Genomic DNA, 13,662 nt, shown 5'->3' on the forward strand with positions numbered 1-13,662 from the left:
ATAACTGGCTAGCCACCTGAACAGAAATGAAACTGGACCCCTACCTTCCATCATATACAAACATTAACTCAAGATGGATTAAGGACTTAAATGTAAGACCTAAAACTATAAAAATCTTAGAAGAAAACCTAAGACATTCTGGACATCAGCTTTGGCAAAGAATTTATGACTAAGTCCCCAAAGCAGTTGCAACAAAAACCAAAAATAGACAAATGAGACCTAGTTAAACTGAAGAGCTTCTCCACAGCAAAATAAACTATCAGTAGAATAAACAACCTAGAGAATGAAAGAAAATATTCACAAACTATACATCTGACCAAGATCTAATAACCAGAATCTATAAGAAACCTAAACAATTCAAGAAGTACAAAACAAATAACCTCATTAAAAATGGGCAAAGGGCATGAACGAACACCTCACAAAAGAAGACATACATGCGAACAACAAATATATGAAAAAATGCTCGACATCACTAATTATCAGAGAAATGCAAGTCAAAACCACGATGAAATACCATCTCACACATGTCAGAATAGCTACTATTAAAACTAGGAAAAATAACAGATGTTGGTGAAGTTGTGGAGAAAAAGAAATGCTTATATGCTGTTGGTGGGAATGTAAATTAATTCAGCCACTGTGGAAAGCAGTTTGGAAATTTCTCAAAGAACTTAAAACTGAACTACCGTTTAACCCAGCAATCCCATTACTGGGTGTATATCCAGTGGAAAATAAATTGTTCTACCGTACAGAGACATGCATTTGTGTGTTTATCCCAGCATTCTTTACAATAGTGAAGACATGGAATCAACCCAGATGCCCATCAATGGTGAACAGGGTAAAGCACCATAGAATGCTTTGCAGCCCTAAAAAAGAACAAAATCATGTTCTTTGCAGCAACATGAATGCAGCTGGAGGCCATAATCCTAAGGAAATTAATGCAGGAACAGAAAGCCAAATACTGTACATTCTCCCTTATAAGTGGGAGCTAAACATTGAGCACACATGGACATAAACATGGAAACGGTAACACTGGAGGAATGAAATACTGCTATATGCTGATATATAACATGGATGAACTTTCAAAACGTTATGCTGATGAAAGAAGCTAGTCACAAAAGACCATATATTGTGTGACTCTATTCATATAAAAGCACAGGATAGGCAATCTGTAGAGATGGAAAGTAGGCTAGTGGTTGCCTAGAGCCAGGGGAGTGGAGAATGGAATATGAGGGTAATAGTTCAAGGACATGGAAGTTTTTATTTTTTTGAGGTGATGAAAATATTCTAAAATTGAATCTAGTGATGGTTACACATATCTGTGAATGTAATAAAAACCATTGAATTGTACACTTTAGTGAATTGTATGGTAAATGAACTATGTCTCAGTAAAGTTGTTTAAAACACTTTAAAAATAAAATGAGGATAATAATACAGATTAAGATGATTAAATTAATAATGCATAATATTTTATAAACTAATTTTACTTTTTATGTTAATAGGAAGTATTAAAAGACATGAAAAATGTGGGAGAGTATGATAATTGAAAGAGGAGGAGTTCGTGGTCAAAGGGAGAGATTAAAGATGTGCAACTTCAGGTATTTACAGTTTGTTGAGCCGAAGTATATAATCAGTCTCTGGCACTCTTTTAATGTCTAAGCTACTTTCTTTTACTGTTACATGACATGAGCCCTTATCCTTTTATTCACATTCTGAATCAGAAGATAACTTTTAAAATATTTTAATTATATAATGTTTGTAGATTCTTAATTCAAAGAGATCTCTAAGAGGGGAGAAAAATACTTCTATAACTGTTGGAACTATCAAGACAAAGAAAAGATCGATTTTGGTTGAAAATCCCTTGCAGTGTGTAAATCCGTATACACAGTGTTATGGAAAGATAGTAACATTTAAAGAAACAGGTAAGAGAAACCTGAAATAGTGAGATGAGTAGATAAGTAACGGGATATTGAAAAGATTAGTAATCAGCATTTGAATAATGTTTTATGTCTTTCTCAACAAGGAAAATTAAAATTATGGTTATAAAAAATGAGTAATAATGATGGGAGTCTTCAAAAAGTTATTTAGACATATATTAGGATGAATTCAAGCTGACCAAGGGCAGTTATGTGGGTTTAGTTACCACCTAAATGAAATTGTGTAGCAGTGGGAATCTGCTTTTTCACTAACAGCATTTTTTTTTTTTTTTTTGAGACGGAGTTTCGCTCTTGTTACCCAGGCTAGAGTGCAATGGCACGATCTCGGCTCACCAGAATCTCCACCTCCTGGGTTCAGACAATTCTCCTGCCTCAGCCTCCTGAGTAGCTGGGATTACAGGCACGTGCCACCATGCCCAGCTAATTTTTTGTATTTTTAGTGGAGACGGGGGTTTCACCATGTTGACCAGGATGGTCTCTATCTCTCGACCTCGTGATCCACCCGCCTCGGCCTCCCAAAGTGCTGGAATTACAGGCTTGAGCCACTGCGCCCGGCCACTAATAGCATTTTGATAAAAGATCATAGAAATGTTTGATACTTGATGTCATTCTGAGATTAAGATAATTAATGGTATTAGGCAGCCAACCTCTCCTATTTAATTCCCTTTTTAAAACATATTGTTTTATTGTTCAGTCTAACATATGCCTTCTTAGCAACATCATGGTTGACTATGGACTCTGCCCCAGCTCTCACTCTCTCTCTTTTGTTGTTTGATCTCTGTATCTATTATGAGGTTGACAAGGAAACATCCTGAGTGGATCTTAAATTGACACAAATAATAGGGAATTGTCTGTACATATGTGAGGCAAAAAATGTACAAATTCCAGTTTTTATAAAAGATTTATTTGACAAGGCACTCCTTGTTGTATAAGACATACAAAGAAAAATCTTTGCTGAGGAAATGTGTGAGAGCTCCATGGCAACTGAAAACAAGGTGCTGCATTTGATCGTAAAATTAAGCACCACTGTTATTTCCTATTTTCATTTAAGTATTTAGAGCTAGTCTATTTTTATTCAATCCGTTACATACATTTTAACAAATAAAATTGGATATAACATGGAAAAACCAGTTTTCCATAAATTAATTTTATAAGCTACATTTGTACCTTAGTAAACTCTCCTTTTTTCTCATCTTAATGGAGAAAATTGCATTTTATAAATGAAACGATAACATGTATCTTAGATAAAGTCTTACATCTTTTAATTCAATGTTATTTTCTTTCATGTGACTATATAGTTTTGTCATTCATTCATTTATCTCAAATATTTATTTACCTACAAATATTAACCGACTTCATTTCCCAATTTCTTCCTGCATATTTGCAAACTTGAAATTAAATTTTTAGATATTTTTGTATGTTAGAAAAATGACTCTTGTACTTTAGGTTGCTATAGTACTTTTATGATCAGTGAGATGATAGAGAGATGCCCAGCAAGGCTGATTAATTTTGATGAATTTTAGCATAAAAGTCAACTCTTAAAACTAAAATTATTTTGTGGTTATCATTTAAAATTATTTACAATATGAATATTTATTGATTGATTACTGTAAGTACATTATACAATTCATGTCTTTTATTGACACACATTCCAGACATTTATACATAATACCCATTTTATCTTACCTAGAGATAATTTGTTAGCTTAAAAAATCTCAACAACTGCCGGGAGCAGTGGCTCACACCTGTAATCTCAGTACTTTGGGAGGCCGAGGCAGGTGGATCACTTGAGGTTGGGAGTTCAAGACCAGCCTGACCAACATGGAGAAACTCTGTCTCTACTGAAAATACAAAAAATTAGCTGGGGATGGTTGTGCATGCCTCCAATCCCAGCTACTCAGGAGGCTGAGGCAGGAGAATCACTTGAACCCAGGAAGTGCAGGTTGTGGTGAGCAGAGATCACGCCATTGCACTTCAGCCTGGGCAACAATAGTGAAACTTGGTCTTGAAAAAAAATCTGTATAGATATATATCTATATCTCTCTGTCTTTGATATTTCTATATAGATATCTCTATAGATAGAGATATCTATATAATCATTATTGAGCATTTTTATCTCTGTCTTTGATATATCTCTATAGATATCTCGAGATATCTATATCTATAGAGATATCTATATTGATATAGATATTGATATCTTGAGATATCTCTATCTATAGAGATATCTCAAAGACAGATAAAAATGCTCAATAATGATTATATTCTAAAAATGCTAAAATATCTAATATGAGTGGTGTCTTAAATGAGTTTTCATAAAATCCTTCCCTACATAATGAATAAACATTCATTAAATTGCAAAAATGTCTGGTCTTGAATACATGTCTTCTATTTTTACAGTTATCATGACTGATGTGTTAACATTAATCATATATTCCATAGCTTTATAGAGTTGCCTTCTAATTAGGCTATTGCCATCATCCTTACTAAAACAGCTGAAATTTATGAATTTAGCCTGATTGGGGTAAACCTGATTTGGGTTGACCAAGACTCCTGCGTATATTCTAAACAGGAAATTAATTTTCAAGAATGCAATATATTTTTGGTTAGTGTGTGGCAATATACAGTTACACAAAATTTTTAAAAAGTGTAATATACAAAAAGCTTTAAGGAGGCAGAGCAAGATGGCCAAATAGAAACCCCTACAGATCGTCTTCACCACAGGAGCACCAAATTTGAAAAATACCTGCACAAAAAAAGCACCTTCATAAGAACCAAGACTCTGGTGAGTAATCAGCATCACTGTACCTGGTTTTAACATCATATCACTGAAAGAGGCATTGAAGTAAGAATTTGATAAGAAATTGAACAAGACATATAATGTACTTCTCTTTCAATGACCTTTTGTATTGAATTTTATAGAGTTTTGTGGCCATTTCTGCACTTGGGACAGCAGATTGACCTTTCCGTCTTCTGTCCATTTAAAATGATTTATTAACTATGCGGCAAAAACAGGATGATGTGAAAGGGCTGTTTGAAAAGGCTTTATTTTGTGCATATTTTCAATTTGGTGTTATAGCCATATGTCATATAATCTTTCTAGATAAGAGAAACTGTGCCTGGCACACTGATTCTGATTTGCTTATAGTCTTTTAATTTTAAGTCTAGACCAAGGGAAGTGATTATAGTGAGACCGAAGAAGTAATAGTGGATATTCCTAAATGCCTTAACAATACTCATCTGGTGATTCTTTCTTGTTTTCCTTCATAGACTCCTTTCCCCCTACCTTTTCATTAAAATGAAGATATTTCTTAAAATTCTGTCCAGCATCTTTATTGTGTTATTCTTCCTTGCCATGTCATTCCTGTGTAATCTTATCCCAGGTCTAGATTGTATCACTTTAAAAAATTTTGGTAAATCTAAACACTATATTTCTAAGCAAGACTACTTTTCTATGTTTTAGATCAGTATATCCAACAATCTAGGCTAACTGAAATTTTGAATTGTATTATAACTTGTTTCAACCATTTTCTTTTTATCTGTCAAATTAATTTTGACAATTGTGAGTGACATTTAGCAATTTCTCTAGTTTTAAGAAAATCTGCGTAATCATTGTTGTATTTGTTTGGCTTATTTGAACTACTTTAGTGAATGATAATAAGCTAATTATCACTAAGGTAAAATTAACCTCTTATCTCAATACAGATTGCAATTTCAGTGAATAATCAGTTTTCTACAATGAATCTTCACCAGAACTCTCTGTCTAATTCATAAGATACAATGGTTTGTTGTGAGACTGAAATTCTTAAAACATCCATGGCAATAGATCCCCCCTTGTTTGAATTTCTAATAAAATGATAATAGGTTTACAGATTTTGGCTTCTGTTCGTTTTTAGGAAAGGTAAATTAAAGAATTTGTAGATGAGACTTATAATTATCTTTTTGTTCAATGGCGTCCTAGAGGAAGAATAGTAAGGAATACCATACACTTCATTTATTCACTGTTGATAAAATCCCAAAACCAGTGGAAAGGACTTATGTTGCTATACAACCAATGTATAAATTTATTCATTTATGGCTGGGTGCAGTGGTACACACTTGTAATCTCAGCAGTTGGGGAGGCTGAGGCGGGTTGATCACCTGAGGTGAGGAAGTTGAGGCCAGGCTGACCAACATGGTGAAACTCTCTCTCTTCTAAATTAAAAAAAAAAAAAAAAAAAAAAAAAAGCTGGGTGTGCTGCTGCCTACCTGTAATCACAGCTTCTCGGCAGGCTGAAGTAAGAGAATCACTTGAACCCAGGAGGTGGAGGCTGCAGTGAGCCGAGATCGTGCCATTGCACTCCAGCCTGGGCAACAAGATTGAAACTATGTTGAAAAATAATAATATAAATAAAAAAGAAATTTATTCATTTATTCAGTCATTTACTTGATAAACATTTAAAAGGTACATGCCTAAGACTAGAAGAGATAGGCTGTGTTAACATATGACATAATTCTTTTGGAATTTATGGCCATTATTGAATCTTTAATATTAAGGAAATGTTTACTAGAGTTTTCCCATCTAGTAATAGAATCTTGAATTCAGTAGGTAACAAAAATATCTTGTGGCAAAAACTTTTAAAATGTAGTAAATTACCTTGGATGACTAAACTATCTACATGGATGGACTTTATACTGAATTTTCTTTGAAACTAGCAGTATTCTAATAGAGTTTCAATTAATTTCACAAGGCTACTTTGAGTAATAGCCATTAAAAAAGGTAGTATAAAATATGACATGTTTACAGTTTTAAAAATTAAAAGCCCTTACTTTTAGAGCACTTTTGGGTTTACAGAAAAATTATACAGCTAATACAGAGAGTTCTCATATGCTCCCTCTTCCCTATCCCTCCCTACAATTTACCTAATTATTAACATCTTGGTGTGGCATATGTGTTATAATTAATGAATCAATATTGATACATTACTATTAACTGAGGTTCATAATTTACATGAGGATTCACTCTTTCTGTAGTACAGTTTAATGAATTTTGACAAATGTATAATGTCATGTATCTACTATTGCAGTGTCATACAGAATAGTTTCACTTGCTTAAAAATCCTTTCTGTATCACCTCTTTATCATTCCCTGTCTCCCTTTCTTTCTCCCTCTTGAGTCTCTGGTTTTTAAGAGTTCTTGGTGTATTTTGCAAACAGTGCTTTATTAGATATGTGTTTTGCAAATATTTTCTCCCAGTCTGTGTCTTCTTTTTTCATTCTATTAACAGTGTCTTTTGCAGAATAGAAGTATACATATTTATTTATATATTTATTTATTTTGAGACAGAGTTTAGCTCTGTTGCCCAGGCTGAAGTGCAGTGGCACCATCTTGGATCACTGCAACCTCCATCTCCCCACTTCAAGTGAGTCTTAGGCTTCAGTGTCTCAAATGGCTGTGACTACAGGTATGTGCCACCATGCCCGGCTAATTTTTGTATTTTTAGTACATGTGGGGTTTCACCATATTATCCAGGCTAGTCTTGAGCTCCTGACCTCAAGTGATCTACCTGCCTTGGTTTCCCAAAGTGCTGAGATTACAGCCATGAGCCACCACACTCAACAGAAACTTTGAATTTTAATAAAGTCGAACTTACTACTTTTTGTTTTCATGAGTTATATACCTTTGATATTTTACCTAAAAAGTCATCACCGAACCCAGGGTGACCTAGATTTTCTACATTTTTTTTTCTAGAAGTTGTATAGTTTTAATTTTACAGTTAGGCTTACGAAACCATTTGAGTTAATTTTACAAAGTTAATTTTATGTGTCTAGATTCATTTTTTTTTTTTTTGCATGTAGATGTTCAGTTGTTCCAGCATCATTTGTTGAAAATATTCTTCTTTCTTGATTGAATTGCCTTTGCTCCTTCATTCAAAGATCAGCTGAGTATACTTGTGTGGGTCTACTTCTGAGCTTTCTATCCATTGATCTGTATGTTTATTCTTTTTCCAACACCACACTATTTTCATTATTATACCTTTATGGTAAATCTCCAAGTTGTGTGGTGTCAGTTCTCTGACTTCATTCCTTTAATTCAGCACTGCACTAACTAATCTGGGTCTATTGCCTTTTCACGTAAACTTTAGAATCTGTTCGTAATTCATTCTTAAAATAACTTGCTGGGATTTTGGTTGAGATTTTGTTGACACTTTAGATCAAGCTGGGAAGAGCTGATGTCTTGAAAATATTGAGTCTTCCTATCCGTGAGTATGGAATAACTGTCCATTTATTTAAATCTTCTTTCATCAGAGTTTTATAGTTTTCCTATTAAAGATTTGTATATATTTTATTAGGTTTGTGCCTAAGGATTTCTTCTCTCACTCTCTCAGTGTTAATGTAATGTTCCTGTAGGTTTTTTTTGTGTGTGTGTGTTGATTCTTTGGAATTTTCTACATAAATAATCATTCATGAGCAAAGACAGTTTTATTTATTCTACTCAATCTTATGCCTTTTATTTCTTTTTATTGTCTTATTTTATCAGCTAGGATTTTCAGTATGATGTTGAATAGGAGTGAAGGAACATAGTTACTTTTTTAAAAGAAAATATTTTATGAATTTGATAGTAAAATTAGACAATTTAATCCCATGTTAAATAAGAATATAACATTTTGATTAGTAGGCCATCCAAGCTTCTTGTAAATTGCTGGAAAAAACAATTTAAATTCCCCTGGAAACAGTGATTTCTGACTGACGTAATGGATCAAAAAGAGATTTTCTCTTCTATTTAATACTTAAGTCAGTGTCCAGGGAGTATGTAAAACAACTGAATAAGGAACTCCTCTTATATTAAATACAAGGCATACAAAGAAGTAAAAAAAAATCAATAAACTTACACACAAGACACAGTAGGGAGCATATAAAACATGTAAATATTTTCTTATTTTCTAATTCAATTCAATAATAACAACTAATTTTAAAAAGCAGACCTTTAGTCACTATTATGGAGAGACATAGGAGAAAGGAAAGGATTTTTTTTTTTAGCATCATTATAGACTACCAAATACCTTTACTGTATTAATATTTTTTAATGGAAAAACAGAAGAGAAGGAAGAATAGGAACAGAAAGGATGACAAAGCCACATGCTCACAGGACAAAGAAATGTGAACACACATATTCACTTCATACTGGAGTTGCAAATGTGAACTAGCACAGCTTAACAAGAAAGACAATTATAGGGACTAACAGAATCATTATGTAGGAGGCATTCATGTGGATAAAGAGACAGGATAATAAGCACCTACCTGGGGAATAAAACATACATATACACACACACACATGCGCACACACACGTGCGCACAGCATGCAGCTCCATTCAAAATTCAAATGCATATACTCTGCAGGAAAACGACAATATACTCATTTTAAAGTGGATATCCCTGACACATTTTAAAGTGGATATCCCAAACACATTTTGTTTTATAGATGGTTTGATTCTAACTTCATTTGGAAGCATAGATGATCTGAAATCTTAATTTTTGACAAAGCCCAGATTAAGTCCTCTGAAGTTTTAAGTATCTCGAAACAAAACAGGGGTTGGGATGCTGGAGCAGGGTGATGGAACATTTAAGATGGAGTAACATCCCCATCTTGTGGTATTTCAGAATATTGACTCTGCTTTTTAACACTATTTTGATTTAACATAGTTGTGGGTAAAAACATATCTAACTTGATTATGAGAACAAGGGAGAGTAGTCACACAGGAAATTGAATCTGCAATTTTTCAACCTGTGTATTAAATTGTTCATCACTGCTGAACTAATACAAGAGTTACATTAATAAGCGGCAGGTGCAATTACTTAGCATATGGCTGTTTAGTGTTAACCTTAATGTTACCAGACTCAGCAAAAATAAAGAGATGATCCACATTTGTATCTATCTATTCTACAATATATTGCTTAGAGGTTTCATTTTTTAAAAATGACAAACACTCTTGTTATATTCTTGCACACTTTTTTTTTGTTTGTTTTTGAGATGGAGTTTCACTCTTGTTGCTCAGGCTGGAGTGCAGTGGAGCAATCTTGGCTCACTGCAACCTCTGCCTCCTGGGTTCCAGCGATTCTCCTGCCTCAGCCTCCCAAGTAGCTGGGATTACAGACATGTGCCACCATGCCTGGCTATTTTGTTGTTGTTGTTGTTGTTGTTTTTGTATTTAGTAGAGATGGAGTTTTACCATGTCGATCAAGCTGGTCTCAAACTCCTGACCTCAAATGATCCAACCACCTTGACCTCCCAAAATGCTGGGATTACAGGCATGAGCCACTGCACCTGGCTATTTTCTTGCACTTTCTAATATAACAAAAAGCGAAGACCGCAGTCACTACCAAAAACAATGATTGCTTTGCTATAATCCTTTCCCTCAGACTGAGGCACTTTGGTCTATTTAAAATATGGGGTAAAGGCTCTAAAAATGCTTGCATAAGATGCAAATGTATTCTCTATTTTGTCTTCTTTGACATTTTTGTTGTTGCTTTGGTTCTTCAGCATATGGAATTTTACTTATAATCAATCCATGATTTGTCCCTCAGTTGCTCTGATGGGAATATGAGAATACATTCAAGGAATATGAGATACAGCTTCTCGCCACCACATACGTATAGTCTAGTTGAAGACATAGACCTACATACAAGAGCTACAATTTTAAAACAATATAGTGCCCAAGTTATTTTGAAACGCCACATCAAATTTTGTAGTTCTTTCCATTTTTTGCTTTAGTCACTCATTTGATAACTCCTTGAGGAGAGATCAACTGGGCATTTACTATTTTCATTATATTGTACTAGGGGCTATGAAGAATAACAAAAGGTGCAGGGAAATAGTAAAGCCTTTATAATCTATTTTGGGTGCTAAGCATCAATATTTTTGGTACCTACATCTATTATAATATATTAACATAAATGGAATGTAAATTTTTTGTCTTAATTGGTAGGTCTCTCATTCATGTGTTAAACAAATACCATTTGACCCAGCAATCCCATGACTAAGCACATACCCAAAGAAATATAAATCATTATATCATAAAGACATTTACTTGCATATGTTCATTGAAGCACTATTCACAATAGCAAAGACATAGAATCAACCTAAGCCCACCAGTGATAGACTGGACAAAAATAATGTGGTACCTATACACCATGGACTACTATGCAGCCATAAGAAGAAATCAGATCATGGCCTTTTCAGGGACATGGATGGAGTTGGAAGCCATTATTCTTAGCAAACTAATGCAGAAGCAGAAAACCAAATACTGCATGTTCTCACTTATAAGTGGGAGCAAAATGATGAGAACACATGGACACATAGAGGGGAACAAGAGACACTGCGGCCTTTTGCAAGGTGGAGGGTAGGAGGAGGCAGAGGATCGGGAAAAATAACTGATGTGTACTAGGCTTAATACCTGGGTGACTAAATGATCAGTACAACAAATCCCCATACACAGTTTACCTGTATAATAAACCTGCACATGTACCCCTGAACTTAAACATTAAAGAAAAGAATACAATTAAAAATAAAATTTACGTAACTTTCAATCTAGTATTTTTGCATTTAGGAATTTATCCTAAGGAAAGAATCATGGTTATGTGCCAAGATTGTGTAACAAAGACATCGATTGTAATAATAAAACCAGCAAACAACCTGCCTTAAAAAAATAATTTCAACTTCTATTTTAGATTCAAGGGGGTACATGTGCAGATTTGCTACATGGATATATTGCATAATGCTGAAGTTTGGGGTACAATTGATCTTGTCACTCAGTAGTGAGCATAGTACTGCTAATAATATGTCACTGGTCATATAAATTAATTTTGACATACCATGTAATCATTAAGTGATATTGCAGAAGAATGTTTACTGCATAGAATAAAAACTATTTTTGACGTGAGAAAAGTAGGTCACAAAATGTTTGTAATTCTCATTCTACTTCTCTGTTTAATAAATACATACATCAACTAAAGTAGTAGGGAGAATGATTTACAAACTATCTGTAGTAATATTTAGGTGGTGGATCTAATAATAATGCTTTTTCCATAAATATATTTTATAATTTTGTTTACAATTTGTGTTTATAAATTTTATAATAAAACCATACAAAATTATATATTTGTTAATTGTTGTTGTAAGAAATTCATATAAAATTGAGAACTCAGGGTTAAGTATCCTGGTGTATTTGTAACAAGGGTTCTGAGCTAAACCCAAAAGAATATTTAGAATGCTTGTAAGAAAGAATCAGTTACCACTTACCGAGAGAAAAGGCTTTGGTTTCTAGGGCAAATTGTGGACAGGTAAGCAGAAATCAACTTCAGCTTTTATCACTCAGTGCTGAGCTCTCATTTCTAGGCTCTATGCTTGGGAAAAGCTTTCTTTAGCAGAGATTGCTTTGGTGAAGAAGAATATACCACACCTGGAGCTTCAGCATAAGTGGAAAGTGGGTTCAGTGATCTTTAAAATGTTGTAGGGAATGATAAAGAACTGTCGTGTCAAAGCTGCAAATTATCTCCATCTCCTGAAAGAGGCTCTGATCTGGATGCATATTTGCTGTGGAATGTTGTTTCTTATCAGAAAGTCACTTGTGTTTGCAGATATGGAATAAAACATAATGAGAAAAAAGGTTTGAAAAATGACAAATGAACTAGGTTAAGGATTAAATAACTCTTTGGGATAATGCAAAAAGTTTTCTTTATATTTGAGGCAGAGTTTCTTCTCTGCATAATTATTTCCTTTGGAGAGAGATTTCTTCCCTATATTTGTACTTCTTTAATTTTAAAAATGGTATTTATTTATTTATTATTATTATTATTTTTTTGAGACGGAGTTTCGCTCTTGTTACCCAGGCTGGAGTGCAATGACGCGATCTCGGCTCACCGCAACCTCTGCCTCCTGGGTTCAGGCAGTTCTCCTGCCTCAGCCTCCTGAGTAGCTGGGATTACAGGCACACACCACCATGCCCAGCTAATTTTTTGTATTTTTAGTAGAGACGGGGTTTCACCATGTTGACCAGGATGGTCTCAATCTCTTGACCTTGTGATCCACCCGCCTCGGCCTCCCAAAGTGCTGGGATTACAGGCTTGAGCCACTGCGCCTGGCCATGTTATTTATTTTTTAATTAACAAAGATTGAACACATTTATTGCATACAACATGATGTTTTAAAATCTGTATATGTTGTGGAAGGCTAAATCAAACTAATTAATATGTATTACCTCACATATCATTATTTTTTGCTGTGAGAACACAAGGTATACTTTTTTTTTAAGCAATTTTCAAGCACACAATGCATTGTTATTAACTATAGTTACCACGTTCTACAATGTATCCCTTGAACTTATTCCCTTTGTCTAACTGAAATTTTGATCTTTCCAGTCCCAGCTCACAGCTCTAGATCCTGTTGACCATCTTTCTACTCTCTGCTTCTGTAAGTTTGACTTTTACATTATACATATAAGTAAGATCATACAGACTTTGTCTTCAGTGCCTGGCTTATTTCATTTAACATAATATCCTCCAGGTTCATACATGCCATTACAAATATTAGGATTTCCTGATTTTTTAATGGCTGAGTAGTATTCTACCTTGTTAGTCTGTTTTGCATTGCTATAAAAGAATACCTGAGACTGAATACTTTATAAAGAAAAGAGGTTTATTTGGCTGATAGTTCTCCAGGCTATTCACGAAGCATGGCACCAGGAGCTGCTTCT

Source organism: Saimiri boliviensis, chromosome 6, assembly GCF_048565385.1.
Source record: "Saimiri boliviensis isolate mSaiBol1 chromosome 6, mSaiBol1.pri, whole genome shotgun sequence".
NCBI lineage: Eukaryota > Metazoa > Chordata > Mammalia > Primates > Cebidae > Saimiri > Saimiri boliviensis.